We start from the raw sequence: 17,908 nt of genomic DNA, 5'->3' as shown, positions 1-17,908 counted from the left end.
TTTGTTTTGACTATTTTATTCCTCAACTCTATATTTGACTAGGCTAGAATTGGTTAAGTATGAATCCACAAAGTATATATTGAATGAATAGACACTGGAATTCCTGCTTTTTGCAGAATCACATTAGGCTCCTGCATACCTCACTACTATAGCTATGCTGGGCATGAGAGGAGTTACAGGTTATAGCTGGGGTGCATCTAAAATTATAGAGTTAGAGTTATTAAAATCTGCTGCTGTGCATCTGGATGCTGCTGCCCAGGAACCTCCAATATAAACATGGGATTATAGGGCTACCCAAGGGAAAAGCTTCCAGGAGCACCTAGGAATTTGCATCCTCCGATTTCCTGCAAAATTCAGCATATTCACACTTGAGAGCTAACACTCACAGTCAATTGTATATTTCAAACCTTCACTATACACATACCTTTATTTGAAAAAAAAAAAGAAAAAAGGTGAAATGATTGCAAATATCTTTGGTGGTCTGAGCTTAAAAGAACATTAATTTTCAGAAAGTATATGAAATCTGTGACAAAATTTTAGTAACTTACTATAGTCATAAATAAGGAACAGAATAGAAATGCAGGGTTGGGACTGTACAAGTTTTTCATAAAAAAAAAGAAAAAAATGTAACCATATAAACACATTCAAAGGCATGCTTTTCCTGCTCTGCAAAGAATATATTTAAATAAACTCTCTATATTTAAAAAAATCTACCATCATACTATATATATCCAAAATTTAAAACTATTCTTACTTTTTGATTATCTATACTTCCAAAACCAATTTGCAGAAGGTAACTAAACTTAATCTTTAAATCATTTGGGTTTCCATTTCCTCAAAGTTTTAAATGAACTATGGAGGGTTTTGTGATCTGAGATAAAAGGAAAGAAAGCCATCAGGCAGAGCATTTTTCACAACTATATCATCAGAATGATAAAGTACAAAAGGAGGCAAAAGCTGTGGCAACAGCATCTGTAAGATGAATGGTATCATAGTTATTCCAACTCCCTAGAGCAGAGGTTGTATTCTAACTTTTTAAGTGAATTGGCATAAAATCAAATTTGTAATCAGCCATGCATAAGGGCATGAAACAAATGTATAAATTTTCTATTTGTCAGAACAAAGTGCATCTTTGTCTCTAAAAACCGACATTTTCCTTTAGTAACGGCAACATGCTAATTTAGTAAGGGAATTTCATAATCTATAAATTATACCTCAAAGTACTACTGGTAAAATGAAGTCCCAAAGATAAATGGAGGTGTTTATCCACTGATCCATTAAAAAAAACATGGTATTTTCTCAGCACTGTCCATTTTTTATTTTCCCATTTTTATGCTGCTTAATATTTTACTGCTACTTTCTACGTTGCTACAAAAGACACATTTCACATTCACGATTTTCTTTGGAGAAGACTAAACAGCAAAGTTCCTTAACAGCACACACATGCATTCATGTCAGTGTCTGTGGGACAGGCAGTAGCTTAAACAGCACACCATGGCTTTACAAGTACGGCCTCCCTTTTTATAAACCAGGCCAGGCTCTGACTGGAGAGTGCTGGTCATTGACTATACTGATGCACACTCATGATAGTCACCCAAACACAGCCTGAAATAATGGCTGCAACTCTTTATCAAACTTTGTAGCTAGTCTCCCCTCCATATCTGCTTTTAGCCAAAACCATCTTGTCTTCTCTATAACAAGATTTTAATGAAAACATTCTGTTTCTCCTCACTACTAACAGACAAAGCCATTAGAAACCTCAAGACTGTGCTTGTTTACAAACGGTTTGGAGCCTAACTGTACCTCCTTCCCCAAAGCTCACGTGCTGAAAGCTTGATCCTTGTTCAGCAACATTCAGAGGCCAAACCTTGAGGAGGTAACTGAACCATAAGGGTTCTGACTGGATGAAAGGATTATTCCATTTATAGATTCGCAAGTACTTGGAATATATGAGCTGGTAAAAGCTTTCCAAGCTTTGTTAGAGGCTTGTTAGAGGAAGTAAGTCATGGAAAGCAAGTCCTTGAAGGGTATATCTTGTTCCTGCTCCTCTCTACTTCTTGCTTCCTGGCTGCCATGAGGTGAGCAGCTTATCAACATGCTCCCAACAGTGTTATTCCGTCTTATTACATGGTCAGAAAAAAATGAAGACAAGTAACTGTGGACTAAAGCCTCTCAAACTATTAGCTGAAATAAATACTTTCTCTGTGCAAGATGGTTTACTAAGCTTTTGGTCAGTGAGACAGGAATGAACTTGATTTATGTATCAACAGCTAGACCAGATTTCCTGGCTGGAAAAATACAGGTAGACATTATGCAAAGACAAATGTATAGCTGGGTTCCCTACAGCCAAGGCTGAAGACAAAAGTACCTGAGCAGGACAGAAAAAGAACTAGGGAAAGATGGCAGAAGACCAGTCCTCATCCACCTAACTCCTGGATTCTACCCTTCCCTGCTTATTTCAGCTTGGTCTAGACGTTTTAACCCAGCTGTGATTTAGCCCTCCTAGGCTAAACAGCAGGCCAGTGGCAGAGTTGGAACCAATTAACTATATGTGCCATACATACAGGTTTTTAATATTATTTTATTTTAACTAAAACAAACAAACAAACAAAAAACCAAGAAAAAAAAAAAAACCCTAAATGGATCTGGCATGTATCAACTGAAACTAGAAAAAAATAGAGCTTTCTGCTGAATTGGAGATGTCTCAAGTAACCTTATGAATGTTAAAACTTATTCCTCAGAGCTAGCTGATACACACACCTAACACTTTAGAATGGAGAAAACGACAATATGAAAACTTGGTCTAATGATACCTTTCTGCTACTCCAGGGCACTTACTAACAAGAGAGACAGTATACAAATGGCCTGGACTAGGAGATAAATGGTTTACTAAAGAGTTTCGCTCTCTAACAATCTTGAAAATGTGTGTTTCTTTATAAAAAACCATAAAGAACGCTTAAAGATTCCATTAGACACAAATGAAAACTTATTTACAGAGAACAGGAATAGTGTACCAAGAATGATTTTAGAGAAAGCAATGAATTAGGAAGAGGCTAAGGAAATGTTTGCATCACAGCAAAACTCAGGAAAAACTGAAATCTTTTTAGGACTCATATCAAGCATTCAAAGTGGAAAGAGCCACACTGTGTTTCCAGAATAAAACCTGCCTACTTTAATTAGTAGAAAGTTGTTACCAAAATTAGAAGGCCATCTGTGATATGTAAGCAGGAATAATTTCATAATGGGCAAGAGTTCATAAATTCTTACCCTGAGATACAGTAGCTCTCATTTCTCCTGTTGGCAACCAAGTAGAAGGCACTGATGCCTAAGAGCCCAACCTGTGTGTAATGTTTATCCACAAGCACACAGGAGGCATGCCATTTCCTATTAACATTTTCCTTACCTTCTCAAGTGATTTGCTACATAACAGGTTGATTAATTCTTGATGAACACCATGCAAAAATTATGGATCAATAGCCAGGATTGATATCTTTGCAAAAGAGTGGACAAGTCAAAGTTGTGAATCAGGTGTGCAAGCAGGGGAATTTCAGAAAGGGGGGAGGGTAAAGCATGAAAGGAACACTTTATGTTTGCAGTTTTGAATGAAGCTATTTCACCTGGATTATAGATAACACAGAAGAAAGAAATCTATCCAGAAAGTCTTGATCAGTTGAGAAACAACACACTAAAGAAATTTCTCTTTAAAAACAAATAAACCAAGAAAGAACGTGAGGTCCATTAAGCAAACACACTTCAATAACAGTAATTCTTGAATTGAAAGAAACAGCCATGCCAGGCCTAGCAGGTTACCTTGGAGAGTTTTTCACACATCTTTAAATGTTTGATGTACTTGCTAAGATAGGGAGAGGAAGAAGATCTGGGGCAAAACAGTCACTCTGAAGGTCATTTACCAATCAGATGAAGTGAAGAAATACAGGGCAGTGTGAGCAAGGGCCGAGTATAGTCAATGCTGATTCTGGTTCATGTGTCAGGATCTTTAACTCCATGTATCAGAAAGTTACATGGCCCAGAGAGTGAGAGACCTTGGAACACTAGGCCCTAAATGGGATGTCTTTATCAAATCCCTCCCCTCAAGAGCACAGTAACCCTGCAGAAGAGAAGGCTTCCAAAAAGAGTATAAAAGCCAGAAGGGATGGAGGACACCAAGAACACAGGCCCCTCTAAATCTACGGGAGTGTAAGGTCACAAACACAAGACAAAGGGGCTGAGGTGCCTACTTAACATATCAAAACAGACCTGGATGCCAGGTATTCCTAAGCCTCTTAGTTCCTACCAGATACTGGGTCCTTCTGGCTGTCATAGCAGATCTATGCAGGGTCTGGGCTGCCCTTCCCTATATAACCAAAATCCAACCATTTTGGTTACTTGATCTTTTCATCTACTTTCTTGGCCAGTCTCACGGTCAGCAGCTGCTCTCCTCTCTCGCCTCCCACTCTCCTGAAATAGTTCAGGGTCATGTCCACTCTGGACTCTCCCAGATGTCCCTGCTCTGGCTATGCTCTTTATCTATAATAAACTTTCTAACCCACCATACCTAGGAGCGGTACGTCCTTTCCTTTTTCTTTGTTTCGGTCACCAATGTCCTGGGATTTTAAAAATTTAGACCAAGCAGAATCAAACACACACACATAACTAGATAAATCAGAGCCAAACAATTGAAAATCTAATAAGAGTAGAGAGGATGTAAGGCAACAAGAGAAGTTACATAAAAAGAAGCATAAATAATTACAATTCATGTGGATTAGAGATAATCTTTACAATGAGCCATACATTCTCTATTTGATGAGCAGCTTACAAATGTATGCCAGTTCTATGGGAACAATTACTTCTTTTCAACGACTGTAGTCTCTGGAGTGCTTTGTGTTTTCAAAGACAAAGGTGTCCTTGAGCACCTGGTATCAGCCTCTGATCAGCCCCACTTCATTTCAAAAGTTTCTAAAGACTGAGCCCATTCTCAAAGTGCTGGGTAAAACCATCCTCCCTTCATCTAGAAGGTTTACAACCACGGACTACAATCATATGATTTACAGGGCAAAGGATTATCGCTTCCTAGGAGAGCATGTCAGCCTTATTAGAGTGAAGGCAAGAGATGTTTTCTAGGATTGAAAAGAAGTTCTAATAGTATCAAAAAGAAAGAAAAGGAAGAAGAAAAATGAAGGTTGAAGAAAAACAAAGTACATAAAATAGAGCTATAAACACTTTTAGTAATAAAAATATCAGTATCAGTCACAGAAAATACTGACAGCTGTAAAATGTTATTCTTCATACTAGGTAGACCAATTAGTTCACTAGCTCATAGTTTATAGTTTAGCAGTTGCCCACAGAAATAGCCTACAACTGTGAGCTACTGCTACATGATTAGCTGTGCCTCAGTCTTCTCACAAGTACCAGAAGCCTTAAATTAATCTCCATCCCTCATGAGTTATATAAAACAGTTACTGCAGAATTGTTAGGATAAACTTCGTTCATACTTGAGAGGAACTTTAAATGCTGCCAGGAATTTTCCATAGCCTATATTATTAGATTCTGTGAAATACATTCTAGGCTGAGGTGAGTTCTTCATAAGAAAAAAGCAAAGCAAAATACCTGAAAGCACAAAACTGTCATAGTCTGATCACTTAAATCTGGTGAAAGTTGCTTTGTCTCAGAAGGCACAGTGTGCATGTGACTTCTTCAGGCTCCTGCTGACAGCGGCTACTGAAGGCAACCACACTGCTTCTGGGCACTAGGAGTAGGTGTAAGGCCAAGAAGCACTGAAGAATCAATGGCAGCCAGAGGCCTTCTCAACACAGTGCTTGCTTCCAAAGGCAATATTTCTTCATCTCCCTCTGGGGAAGAAATAACTAAACTATTTCTCAGAGTCTTATGCTAATTTCATCAATTTAATTATTAAGTCCATGCTAGTCCACATGTAATTTACTCTCAACACTGTAATTTCTATATAAATAACCACATATAAAATGCAAATGTGAAGCAAAGATGATCATAAAATTCCAATGACCTCACTCAAAGCAGTTTGTGATCAGACTTCTTCAGATGATTGCTTCTATTTCATATTCACGCCAATTCTAGTGTACATATTACAGTGTTCAACTCTAAGGATAGAAAGCAAATTGACAATTTCTGTGAAATGATGCCTTCAAGGTCAGGCAAAAGCATCCAAATCATTTGCTGTGATGGGTTACAGTCCCTTAAAACAGCGAGGTCTCCAACTATGAGAACCGAGGCTATAATAAATGAAGGGCACTTTCACGACAACAGTGTCTTAGTGACACATTTCACCACCGCTGAGATGTTTATTCAAAGTAAATTTACAAAACCATGACTTACATATGTAATAAAGCTCATTGATTTTTCTAAAGTAATGGAAAACTTAATAGTAAAAGCTCAGGGCTCCTATAAATTAGACTTTAATCCCAGAGGAAAATATTGATGCTAAGGTATTTTAATTTATCAGCTATAATAATGGTACTTAAATGGCCCCAACTCTGATGTAGAACCTATCAGCAGTGTTTACTATAGATTTTTGTTCATTTGTTTGTTTTCTGGATACAGGGTTTCTTCATTACCCTGGATGTCCTCGAGATCACAGAGACCTTCCTCCCTCTGCCTCCTGAGTGCTGGGGTATGCCATTCTACCCACCTGGTAACTTCATGTAAAGGACGTTACAGAGCCTGATGACCTGTATAGCACAGAGATATTGAAATACGTGCTCATATAACTGACTTGAAAAGGCATACAAGCTGATCACATTATGTGACTGTTTAGTTCCACAGCTGACTGGTTCTAAGAACACTGTCTTCATCTCTAAATTTTCTCTCTTAAACTGTGGTGGTTTTCCATTATTTCAAAAATAATTTTAAAAGAAGATTTAGCCTTCTCCTCTTTTATATCCTGAATATTGTATTTCTCAGGGTAGAGAAAAATGGAATAGCAAAGCAGTAGTTAGCAGTTAGAAGCAAAGATCGTGCCATGGGCCAGATCAAAAACACTGAGTGAAGAACAGGAACTTTTTCAATCAGAAAATTTAATAATTCTACAACATTTTAAAATATTAAATTTTTAGGAAAGCTGTCTACAATGGTTTGCATGAGACTGGTCCCCACAGGCTCATATATTTGAATTCTTGGTGTCCAAGTAATGGAACTGTTTTGAAAGGATCAGAAGGTATGGGCTTGCTAGAGGATGTGTGTCAGTAGGGGTAGGCTCTGAGGTTTGAGAAGCCCAAGCTGGGCCCACTGTCACTTTCCCTGTCTCCTGCTTGTGGATTAGACATAAGCTCTCAGCTGTTCCTCCAGCGCCATGTGTGTTTTCCCTGCCATGATGCTCATGGGTTCACCCTCTGAAATTATAAGCAAGCACCCAATTAAATGCTTTCTTTTATAAGTTGTCTTGGTTATGGTGTCCTGTCATAGCAACAGAAGTTTCTAAGACATTGACCCATAATTATCTTATGAATTCACATAATTATTCAATTCTTCAATCTTGTAGAAAAAACTTTCTGGGGGGCCTTTTAAATCTTATGGTTAGCATACATATGAAAATTCTGAATGTGTAAAGGTAACAGATCAGGAAAAAAAAAAAACCAACAAAAAAAGACACAAAATCGTGAATCACATCAAAGAAAAGCTCAGCTCTTTGTAAAACAGTCTTTTTAAGGTCCGAAGCCCTCCGGCCTACACTAGGCCAGGTCTCAGTAGTATTGCCTCTTCTCTATGCTGCACAGTATTCATCAGCTCCACTCTGTAATTCAGCACTTAATGACAGCCTGACTCAGTGCTCTGATTGTTTTATGTGGGTTAGCCTTATCTTAGGTAGAAGGTAAATTTTTAAAGAAAAAAGGCTTTGTCTTACATTCTAGACTGCCCTAGCTAGATCAATGTTGGCAGCCATGCAAGAACTCCTTATAATGAAATGGTCATTTCAATAAAGCTTATCACAGACTTGAAATTACCAGGAAGCCCAAACAAGTTAACTCTTGAACTTAATAAAAATTTATTATTTATTTACTTTCATGAAAAGCAGAAATCACTTTGTTATTTATTCAATTTAAAGATTACAGATTATATAACCCTCATGAAATATCCGGAAAGTTTTTTTTGTTTGTTTGTTTGTTTTTGTTTTTGTTTTTTTCAGAAATGTCAGTATAAGAGGGCCTTCAGTTGTAAAATAGCAGGTAGATGAAGTTGAAAGACAGTATACCAATAATTTAAGATTTCTCAGTTTTACTATTAATTTACCCCCCTCCTCTGTGTGTGTGTGTATGAGAGAGAGAGAGAAAGTGAGAAAGAGAGAGAGTATGTGTGTGTTTGTAAGTTAGAGGAAAGTTTGTGGAAGTGACACTGTCAGGCTTGGTGGCAAGCACCCTTACCTGATGAGCCATCCCTTCAGCCATAATTTTTTTTTATTTATAACACAGATCAAAAAAATATCAAATAATCATGGTTCTACAGCAATACTGACAATGTTCAAGCAAGATTGGTTACAAGAGCCACAATGAAATCTGTTAACAATGCTTATTTTTCAATAATATCATCTTCTTCTATTTGATCTGTAAGTGGACTGCTGGCCTCTTTTTCAGCTCTTCCTTCTAAAAGCAAATTAATTGTGACTTCTGTCTCTGCCTCTGGCTATGCTCACACTCTTATCTACAACCTTCTCACTAACCCACACCTATGAGCAGTCATGTCCTCATTTCATTTTTCATTCACTAACTACCCAGTCTCTATGTTCTACTACGTGAGTATGAGCTTTAGATCTGTTTATACAGAGATGAGTGTGCCCATAGGTACACAGTAGACACAGGGATAGACCTGGGAGAGAAGAGCAAGGCTAATCAGGAGAACAAATCCACGGATCATGTGGTAAGAGGCTTGCTCTCAGGATGGCATAGCAGTCACGCCTATGGCATGCAAAGGGGCATGCATGCAGAGGGTGGAGGAAGGGAGGGATTGGGACGGGAGGAGGGAGAGAACCACAGGGTGGGATACAAAGTGAATAAAGTGTAATTAATAAAGAAAAAATGTCAATATAGAAATTGTTATTTCTGCCAAGTGTTAAGTAGTATCCACATGCTGATAACTGACCTAAATGTTTTCTTCCTTTTTAATCCTCAGAAGAACTTGTGGACATATATGCTTATCTTAATGTTACAAGTTAAGGGACTAAAGGCTTGCAAAGCAGAGAAATGAATCCAAACCCTCACCAGGTCTGTATAACACCACAGCCCTGCATAACTCTACAGCATTGCCGATCTCCAGGCTCACAATATCTGGAAATCAGAGCTGCAAATATAACTCTGCCTGTCACAGACCTACTGCTCCATCCTGTAGCCAGCTGCTGACAGGCTTTCTAAATGCTATCAGTAGTTCATATGCCTGAATAGTCCATCTCTTCCTAACCACAAGCTACTTCCTGCAATAAAATATTATGGTTAGTCAGCTACTTCTGAACCGACTTCCCTACCTTTTGTTTTTGTTTGTTCCATCTTCTTAGGCCCTAGTTTGGCTCCAGCCTAGAAAACTCGCTGACATCCCTGGCATTCTGGGAAATGGGCAATTGAGAGTAGACTAATCTCTCTCTTCTAAATGTTTTTCTGCTTAGAGTAGTTCTATACAAACAAAAAGTATTTACAAACTCTCTGAACCATCCTTCTCAAACTGAAGCATTTATAAAAAGCTTATTTCACATTTTAAAACATATTTACATATTAAATCTTCCATGAGCCTAGTATCATGCTATACCTAGAGTTGTCTAATACATCATATAAAGAGTAAATACTTGTAAATTAGAAAAACAATCGATTTTTAGTAATATAGTCTCCTTTTCAAAGCCTATAACTAAAACGCTAAAAACGGAAGATTAAAATATAATGCCTCAGAAGGTGGAAAAATCTCACAGGGTCCTAGCCCTAGACAAAAAAAAAAGAATTGAAGGCAATTAATATAAAGGCTGAGAGAGGAAGAATCGAAGAACTGAATCCCTAATCGGTTATCCATACAAAGTGATCAGTCCTGAAACTATGTACATACAAACAATAAAACAAACTCAGCAGGTTGTATTTATATATTTGCATGTACAATACAGATACACAAACATACATACATACACACACATGCTATGTAACAATAATAATCAAATAAAAAAGGATACCAATTGAATTTTTTTAAGAATTTGAGACAGGGTCTCTCATTTGGCCCTAGCTATCCTAGAATTCGCTATGTAGACCAAGTGGGCCTCAAACTCACAGAAATCCACCTGTCTCTGCTGCCCAAGTACAGAGGTTAAAGGAACAAACCTATATCAAGCAAGTCTACCAATGTGAAAGTAAAGGAGGCATGTGAGGAGTTAGAGGGAGAGGACTTTGGAAGAGCTAGAAGAGAAAAGGGAAGGAAATAGTGATAATATATTTTAATCATAATGTATAAAGGGGAAATATAACATTTCTAATATTACAGTATAATGTATTCTATAAAATTTTTTAGAATTAATATATATATATATATATACATAAATGCATAGAGGGGTTTTGCATGGCCTGAGGAAGTCATGTGAGTGCTGGAAGTTAAATTTGGGCCCTCTGGATAAACAGCCAGTGTTTTTTGTTGTTTTTTTTTTTATTTAACTTTTATTAATTACACTTTATTCATTTTGTATCCCCCCTTAAGCCCCTCCCTCCTCCCCTCCCTTTCTGCATGCATGCCCCTCCCCAAGTCTACCGATAGGGGAGGTACTCCTCTCCTTCTTTCTGATCTTAGTCTATCAGTTCTCATCAGAAGTGGCTGCATTGTCAGGGTTCTAGGTTATCTCCATGAATAGTCCTTGGTTGGAGTATGAGTCTCTGGGAAGTTCCCTGTGTTCAAATTTTCTTGTTCTGTTGCTCTCCTTGTGTAGTTCCTGTCCTCTCCAGCTCTTACTATTTCCCACTTCTTACATAAAATTCCATTCACTCTGCCCGACAGTTGGCCAAAACAGGAAACAACAACCTAGGAACCTGCCACAGGGGGCCTCTGAAAGCCTCTGCCGTGTAGACTGTCAAAACAGCCAGTGTTTTTAACCACTAAGACATCTCTCCAGCCCTGCTTAGCCACTTTTAAAATGTACAGTTTTAGCAGTATTAAAATACTCTTGTACCTCAGGCAACACTGCTGAAGAGGGGGCAGAAACACTGTACGAGCCAGAGGATCAGGGAGTTTGTGAGACTGTACTTCCTAATGTCAAAAACTTTGCCCACAAAGTCTTACCAATATTATTGTTGAGACAATCATGACATGAACAAGGACAACAATAAACATGTAAAGTAATTGAAAAGACCATATGGCCTCAGTCCTACACAGAACTAAGGACAACTATTGAATGCTGAGAGTGGAAGAAATCATCTTCTCAGAGAAGAGCACAAGTGGCTATCCAATACCACATGGTCAGCCCTGAAAACATGGATGCAAGTAACACTATACAGACTGAGTAGAAAGTATTTAGGAATATAATGTATATACATATATGCATGCAACAATAAAGAATTAGGAAGAGGTCATGAAGTTAAAAGAGAGCAAACAGGGTATACAGGAGGGCTGGAAAGCGGAAAGATGTGATTATATATAATCACAAAATAAGAGAAATAATTAAAATATTCTTATGATTGCTGTTTGTATGGTGTGTTTTCTCCTATCCTTTTATATTTAAACTTTGTCCTTCTATGCATATATTATAAACAGCACAGAACAGGAACATTTTTTTGTTTAAATACAGCTTTATTTTCTCTTCTTTTGATTAATATTGGGCAGTTAAGTTCATACCTGCCATTTTACCTTTTTACTCCTTTATTTGAAGTACATTTGCAATCTTGGAGCTCAGAATTTTTTTATGACCTCAGGAAGTAAATTTTAGGGTGAAAGATACAAAGACCTAGAGATAAGGCACATGAAGGCAGAGACAGAAGAAAAATTGGAGCTAAAAAGGATTTTTCCTGTGAAGAAAAATTGGAGAGATGAATTGGTAGCTAAAAAGGACAGGTCTGTGTTCATATGAGAGATTATGAAGCAGATGTATACCTGAAGAGATTTGTTTCTCAATAAAGAAGGGGAAATTAACATACAGAAAGAGAACCATACCCCAAAGGAACAAAGTCATTGGGGACGCAATGGAGATTGGTCTCACCATTAGCTTTTCCCAAAGAGTATCTTTTGAGTGTGATATTTGTGTCAAATGGAAAGATAGGTAAGGGTAATCAGAGCTCGGAGAAAATACAAAGGTTTTGCAGCGGGAAAAAGACCAAACAGTACGAAGAAACTTACAGGACCTGGGGCAGAATAAGGCGAAGCAGGTGAGAAAGGTCAGATGTGAGCTATGGGCTGGCCAGTCTCAGTGCCAGAGGAGGGAGTGCCTCCTTGGAGAAGTCCTGGATAGTCTGGAATACATACATGCTCCGACCCCAGACAGAACAGACAAACATGTATGAAACTGGTAATAAGCCACACTTCCCCATGTGTGAAAATACAACTCACCACTTGTTTTTAAAGGTCAAAAGGATTTGTTTGCTTTACAACTTTAAGAGTCACCCGGTATTTGTCCTGTTTCTGCCTCACCACTCTCATAAATCTCAACTAAGTGATAAACAATACCTAAACCTGTTGACCTGCCTGAACAACTAGTTGGGAAAATGATTAGCACTTGAAACATGACTGAGACAACAGAGAAGTTTATTTTTAAAATAGGCTTAAAATAGCTACAATTATTTCAAAATACTTTAATTACCATTGTTCAAGATGCTTTAATTATTTAAAATCTTGAAAGTTACAGTAAATTCAATGTCTCTATTTTTCAAGTTAAGCGACAAAATAAACCAGTGTGTCTTCTGCTGTGGTACAGAAACATTTTCATTGTCTTTGTATCCGCTTGGCATGGAGCATCACTCTAGCTTTATATCACATCCATGGCAAGTTTCCTGTTTTGTAAAATTAAAAGCTATACTTGGGTTAAGAAATCAATAAAAATGTCAATGCCTGCATGGCAGAAACCCAGAAGACCCACGAGACTGGTGAGGAGCGTTTGCAAAGCAGAGCAAAGCCAATCTGGAGGGCAAAAGGCCCCATCCTGCCATTTCCCTGAGCTGTGGGATACCTTTTCAAAGCCACAAGTCTCTTCCAAATTCATCTGCTCGCCAAACCAAAATGAAAAGCAGTTTTAAAAAAGAGCAGGTCTCATCATTTATGTATTTTAGATGACATGTGCCATCTAAAACAGTTTCACAGCTTTAATGAGGTCAGCATTTTCCCCAGTGCTGTAAGTCCCAGCTTTTGAGAGAAACTTACTGGTACCACATATACAATTAATTGATAGGGCACATGCAATTTATTCTAAATATAGCTTCCTAACATGCTCCATGCTTTAGATAATAGAACTTTATTAATAGTCTACATACTATTTGGTACCAACTACAAAACTAAGAAGCTTGGGCAATCCTATAGAATACTTCCTGCAAACTTTTATTCTGACATCTGGAATTTAAAAGGCTTTGTATTATTATACAAATTAGAGAGAAATTGGTGTGAGAATGCAATACAGACATTTACAAAGATTTAAGCTAAACATCATTTGTCATCAGGAAAATGCAAATGAAAATGACTCTTGAGATTCCATCTTACACCTGTAAGAATGGCTAAGCTCAAAAACTCAAATAAGTGCACATGCTGGTGAGGATGTGAAGGGGAACCCTCCTCCATTGCTAGTAGGAGTACAAGCTTGTACAAACACTTTGAAAATCAATCTGGCGCTTTCTCAGAAAATTGGGAACAGCTCTACCTCAAGACCCAGCTATACCACTCCTGGGCATTTACCCAAAAGATACTCCACCATACAACAAGGTCACTTGCTCAGCTATGTTCATGGTGACTTTATTTTTAATAGCCAGAAACTGGAAACAACCCAGATGTCCCTCAACCGAAGAATGGATAAAGAAACTCTGATACATCTACAGAACTGAATATTACTCAGCTTTTTTAAAAAGGACATTATGAAATTTGCAGGCAAATGGATGGATCTGGAAAAGCTCATCCTCAGTGAGGTAACCCAGAACCAGAAACATAAACATGGTATATACTCACTTATAAGTGGATATTAACCATGTAATATAGGATAATCATACTACAATTTACAGACCTAAAGAAGCTAAGTAACAGGGAGGACCCTAGGGAGGATGCTTAATTCCTAATCAGAAGGGTAAACAGAATAGACACCAGAAGCAGTTGAAGAGAGTGAACAGACCAGAGCCTAACATAGATGTCCTTTGAAAGACTCCACCCAGCAGGGGATTGAAGCAGATGCTAAGACTCACAGCCAAACTGGGCAGAGCACAGGGAGTCATAGGGAAGGGTTGGGGGATAGAAGGACCCAGAGGGGACAAGAAGACCAACAAAGCCAACAAATCTGGGCCCAGGGGGTGCTGCAGAGACTGATATACCAACTAAGGACCATGTATGGAGAGCACCTAGGCCCCTGCTCACATGTAGCCCATAGGCAGCTCAGTCTACATGTGGGTCCCATAAAATGGGGAGCAGGGGCTGCAGCTGACATGGACACTTGACAGGCCATAGAGGAAGAGGATACAGTCATTTCTGATGAGATTTGATAGGCTAGGATCAGTTGATAGGGGAGGAGAGCTCCCCCCTTCTAAGGACTAGGGAGGGTTATAGGGGAAAAGACAGAGGGCAGGTGGGGACCAAGATGAGACGAGGGAGAAGGCTACGGTTAGGATGTAAAGTGAATAAATAAATAAATAAATAATAAATTTAAATGAAAATGTATAAATGAGAAAAAATAAATGCACATTAAAAACAAAGCATGCTTAGGTTTTATATCAAGTATTATAATGTAATCTCAAAATGTATGTTTGATTATGCTATAATTTATTTCAATAAAACACTTGAGAAAACAAAGGACTAAATTCTGAGTTTACTCGCTAACGAACCACCCAAACCCCTTAATTAATAAACAGGATGTAACCCTTATTCCCAAATCAGGCTTATGACTAACACCAACTTTTAAGTGGTGTTATGATCTGAGGTTGGAAGCTAACCTTCCCCCTAGTTACATACCTCCATGCTGGCTGGTGGGCATATAGTGACTATATGATTGTGGATAGCAGGTATACACTTTTAGATACTTTGAGCTAAAGTGGAAGTTAATACATATGCTACAGCAGTGAACACTGAAACAATGGTATCTCTGCAGTGCCAGACACTGGAAACGCAGGAACAGTAAAGTCTAGGCCTCTTCAGTCCATCCCCTGACTGGCAAGCAGGCAGGTTGACAGTGCTAGCCAGGCTAGACACTTCTTGAAGGCAGGGCCTGGTCCAGCTTGCCCTTTCCAGGCCTGGAATCCACTGCAGCTGTTCACCAGGTCTGGGTTAGTCTCACTATCTGTAACCAAGTGGGCAGGCTGTATGGACCATTGCACACTGGCCACTTAGGATGGCACTGTGTTTAATTCCTGAGGGTGCTACAGTTCCCCCCTCCCTGCCCTTTGTGGGTGTGGAACATTCACTAACTCCTGGCTGCCTGACGAACCCAGCTGTTGGCTACACTTTGTCTTTGGTTGGCAACGAACTTGTGTGGAGCACAAAGTGGCACTCCCTTGGCTATACAAAATCCTGCTCTCACGTGACTCCTGTGAGATACTGCGCCGCCTGTGTTGGCCCGAGTGCACTGCTCTCCTTCTGAAGTTTTAATTAAGATCCTTCACTCTAGGCCATGATACAGGCTGGCTTTCCTAGGTATCTCAGGAAATTTTGCTTGCACTGCCCACAGATGGGCCAGAGCTATCGTCTGCTCATGTGATAACAGAGGCGTTCATGAGCACTATGAAGGGCAGGCAGTGCTGATATCCCTTCACGACGAACCAGTTGTCAAAAGGGAGATGTTGGAGACTGTATGTGAGTTCATGGATATAAAACAAGAGGCTGAAGAAGCTGGTGGATGGGCTGACCTGAAAGACTTTCTAATAGATGACCAGCTGATACTCCTGGTGATCAAACAGTGTTCATTACCACCCTATGTCCCTGCCCTATCCATCAGGAAGTATAGTGTACTTCCATTTTAAGTCAAATACAATTGTATTACATACAAATGGTGTTATTACTACTGTGCCAGCACTGACAAACTTAGGACTTGCCTACATCCTGCAATCACCCTAAAATTCAACTTTACAAGTTCAGAAATCCTTTGCAAGGTTAGTCTGTGGCTTATGACATCAGAGATATGCATCAAAAATTAAATTAGCAAAACTTTTCTTTTAATCTAATTTCATGCATTTTCTCCCCTCTTCCAACCCAATTTGATGTAAAATTCACTCAGATTTACTGGAAGCTATAATGGCAAAACAGAAATCACATTTTGTCTCTAGAAAAAGCTGGAGTTTTAGCTGAATCATGTTTTATTCCAATTATAAAATTTTTAAACTAATTTAGTTGTGCTTTTGAAAGCACTGCAGTAGAACAGTTTTTAATTTTAACTTAAGAATAAAGGAGGGCTAAAAGTTTGAGAAGATCAATCCTCTGCATCGTACCAGCTCTTGCAGCCCATTATGGCCTCTTAGATCTAGAAAATGTGATGGATTTTCTTTATAAATTAATTTTACTTTATAAATTAAGGAAGAAAATGCCTATAAAATGAAGTGTGGAGAGTAAAGTCATGATCAAGAAAAATCTACAGTTGCTCACAGAACTCAAGAGCTCAGCAGGATCTCTAAGCCTATATCCCTTTTCCCTTTTCAGGATGGCTGAGATTGGACCTCTTGTACATTCAGGCCCTTCACAAGCACTCGCTTGTAAATGCCTGTTTCTTGGGAAATAGGTACCATCACCACATTTCAGAGGTTCAGTAACTGACCCTGGCAGATGTGTTCAACCCTGATCCCTGTTCAGCTCCATGTGGTGATGACTGGCCCTCCTGCAGTCCTCCTCAGACCCATGCCTGTCAATTACCTTCTGGCTGATACCCATCTGGCTCTGGCAACAGATGCCAGCTGGGGAGGAAGAAGGGTAAAGTGGAGTGGGTTTCTTCCTCCTCTCCCTGCAAGGGGGTGGGAGAGGGCCACCAGTAGCAGGTGCATGCCCCCCTGCGCTCCTATGGCTCCTGATCTCTAATACCATCTGCTCTTTATGACTCTAGCATGGGATGGGGACAATTTTCTGCAGTTTACAACCTCAATACCTATCTAACCTCTTGCTTCTCCTACTACTGTACATTTTCCTTGGTGAAAAAGCCTTGTTTGTTTGTTTGTTTGTTTTTGTTTTGTTTGTTTGGTTTGGTTTTTTGAGACAGGGTTTCTCTGTATAACCTTGGCTGTCTTGGACTTGGCTGTCTTGGCTGTTTTGTAGACCAGGCTGGCCTCGAACTCATATAAATCTGCTTGCCTCTGCCTCCCTGAGTGCTGGGATTAAAGGTGTGAGCCACCGGGGAGACTTTATTTCAGGTTAGTTTATAGTTCACTATGAAGGGAAGTATGCCCAGGAACCTAGAAGCAAAAACTGAAGCAATGACCATGAAGAGGTGCTACTTAGAGGCTTACTCGGCCTGCTTTCTTATCCAACCCAGGACAACCCATCCAGGGATAGCATCACCCAGAATGGACTAGGCCCTCCCACCTACAACAGTAATTCATCAAGAAAATGCCCCACAGGCTGCCAACAGACCAAAATAGAAATGGAAATGGAAGCATCTTCTCAACTGAGGTCCATCTTCCCAGATGACTCTAGATTACATGAAGTTGATTAAGAACTAAGCAGCAGTACAAATTCTCAAGACTCATCTATTGGAATTAGCTCTGCAGTGAAAGGCAGTTTACTACAAATCAGCATTCAAGCTAACCTCATGGTTACTGAGGGCAGA

At 39.1% G+C, this 17,908-nt stretch overlaps 1 protein-coding gene across 3 annotated transcripts in view; it reads right to left on the bottom strand.

The window, feature by feature from the left end:
* The window catches only part of Plcl2 (phospholipase C like 2), a 186,562-nt gene that overhangs the window by 77,198 nt on the left and 91,456 nt on the right, over positions 1–17,908 (bottom strand). The window lies entirely within an intron of this gene.

The sequence above is a fragment of the Meriones unguiculatus genome, chromosome 16, assembly GCF_030254825.1.
Source record: "Meriones unguiculatus strain TT.TT164.6M chromosome 16, Bangor_MerUng_6.1, whole genome shotgun sequence".
NCBI lineage: Eukaryota > Metazoa > Chordata > Mammalia > Rodentia > Muridae > Meriones > Meriones unguiculatus.
The sequence above is the reverse complement of the archived record's forward strand: the minus strand, read 5'-3'. Positions and strand labels throughout refer to the sequence as shown.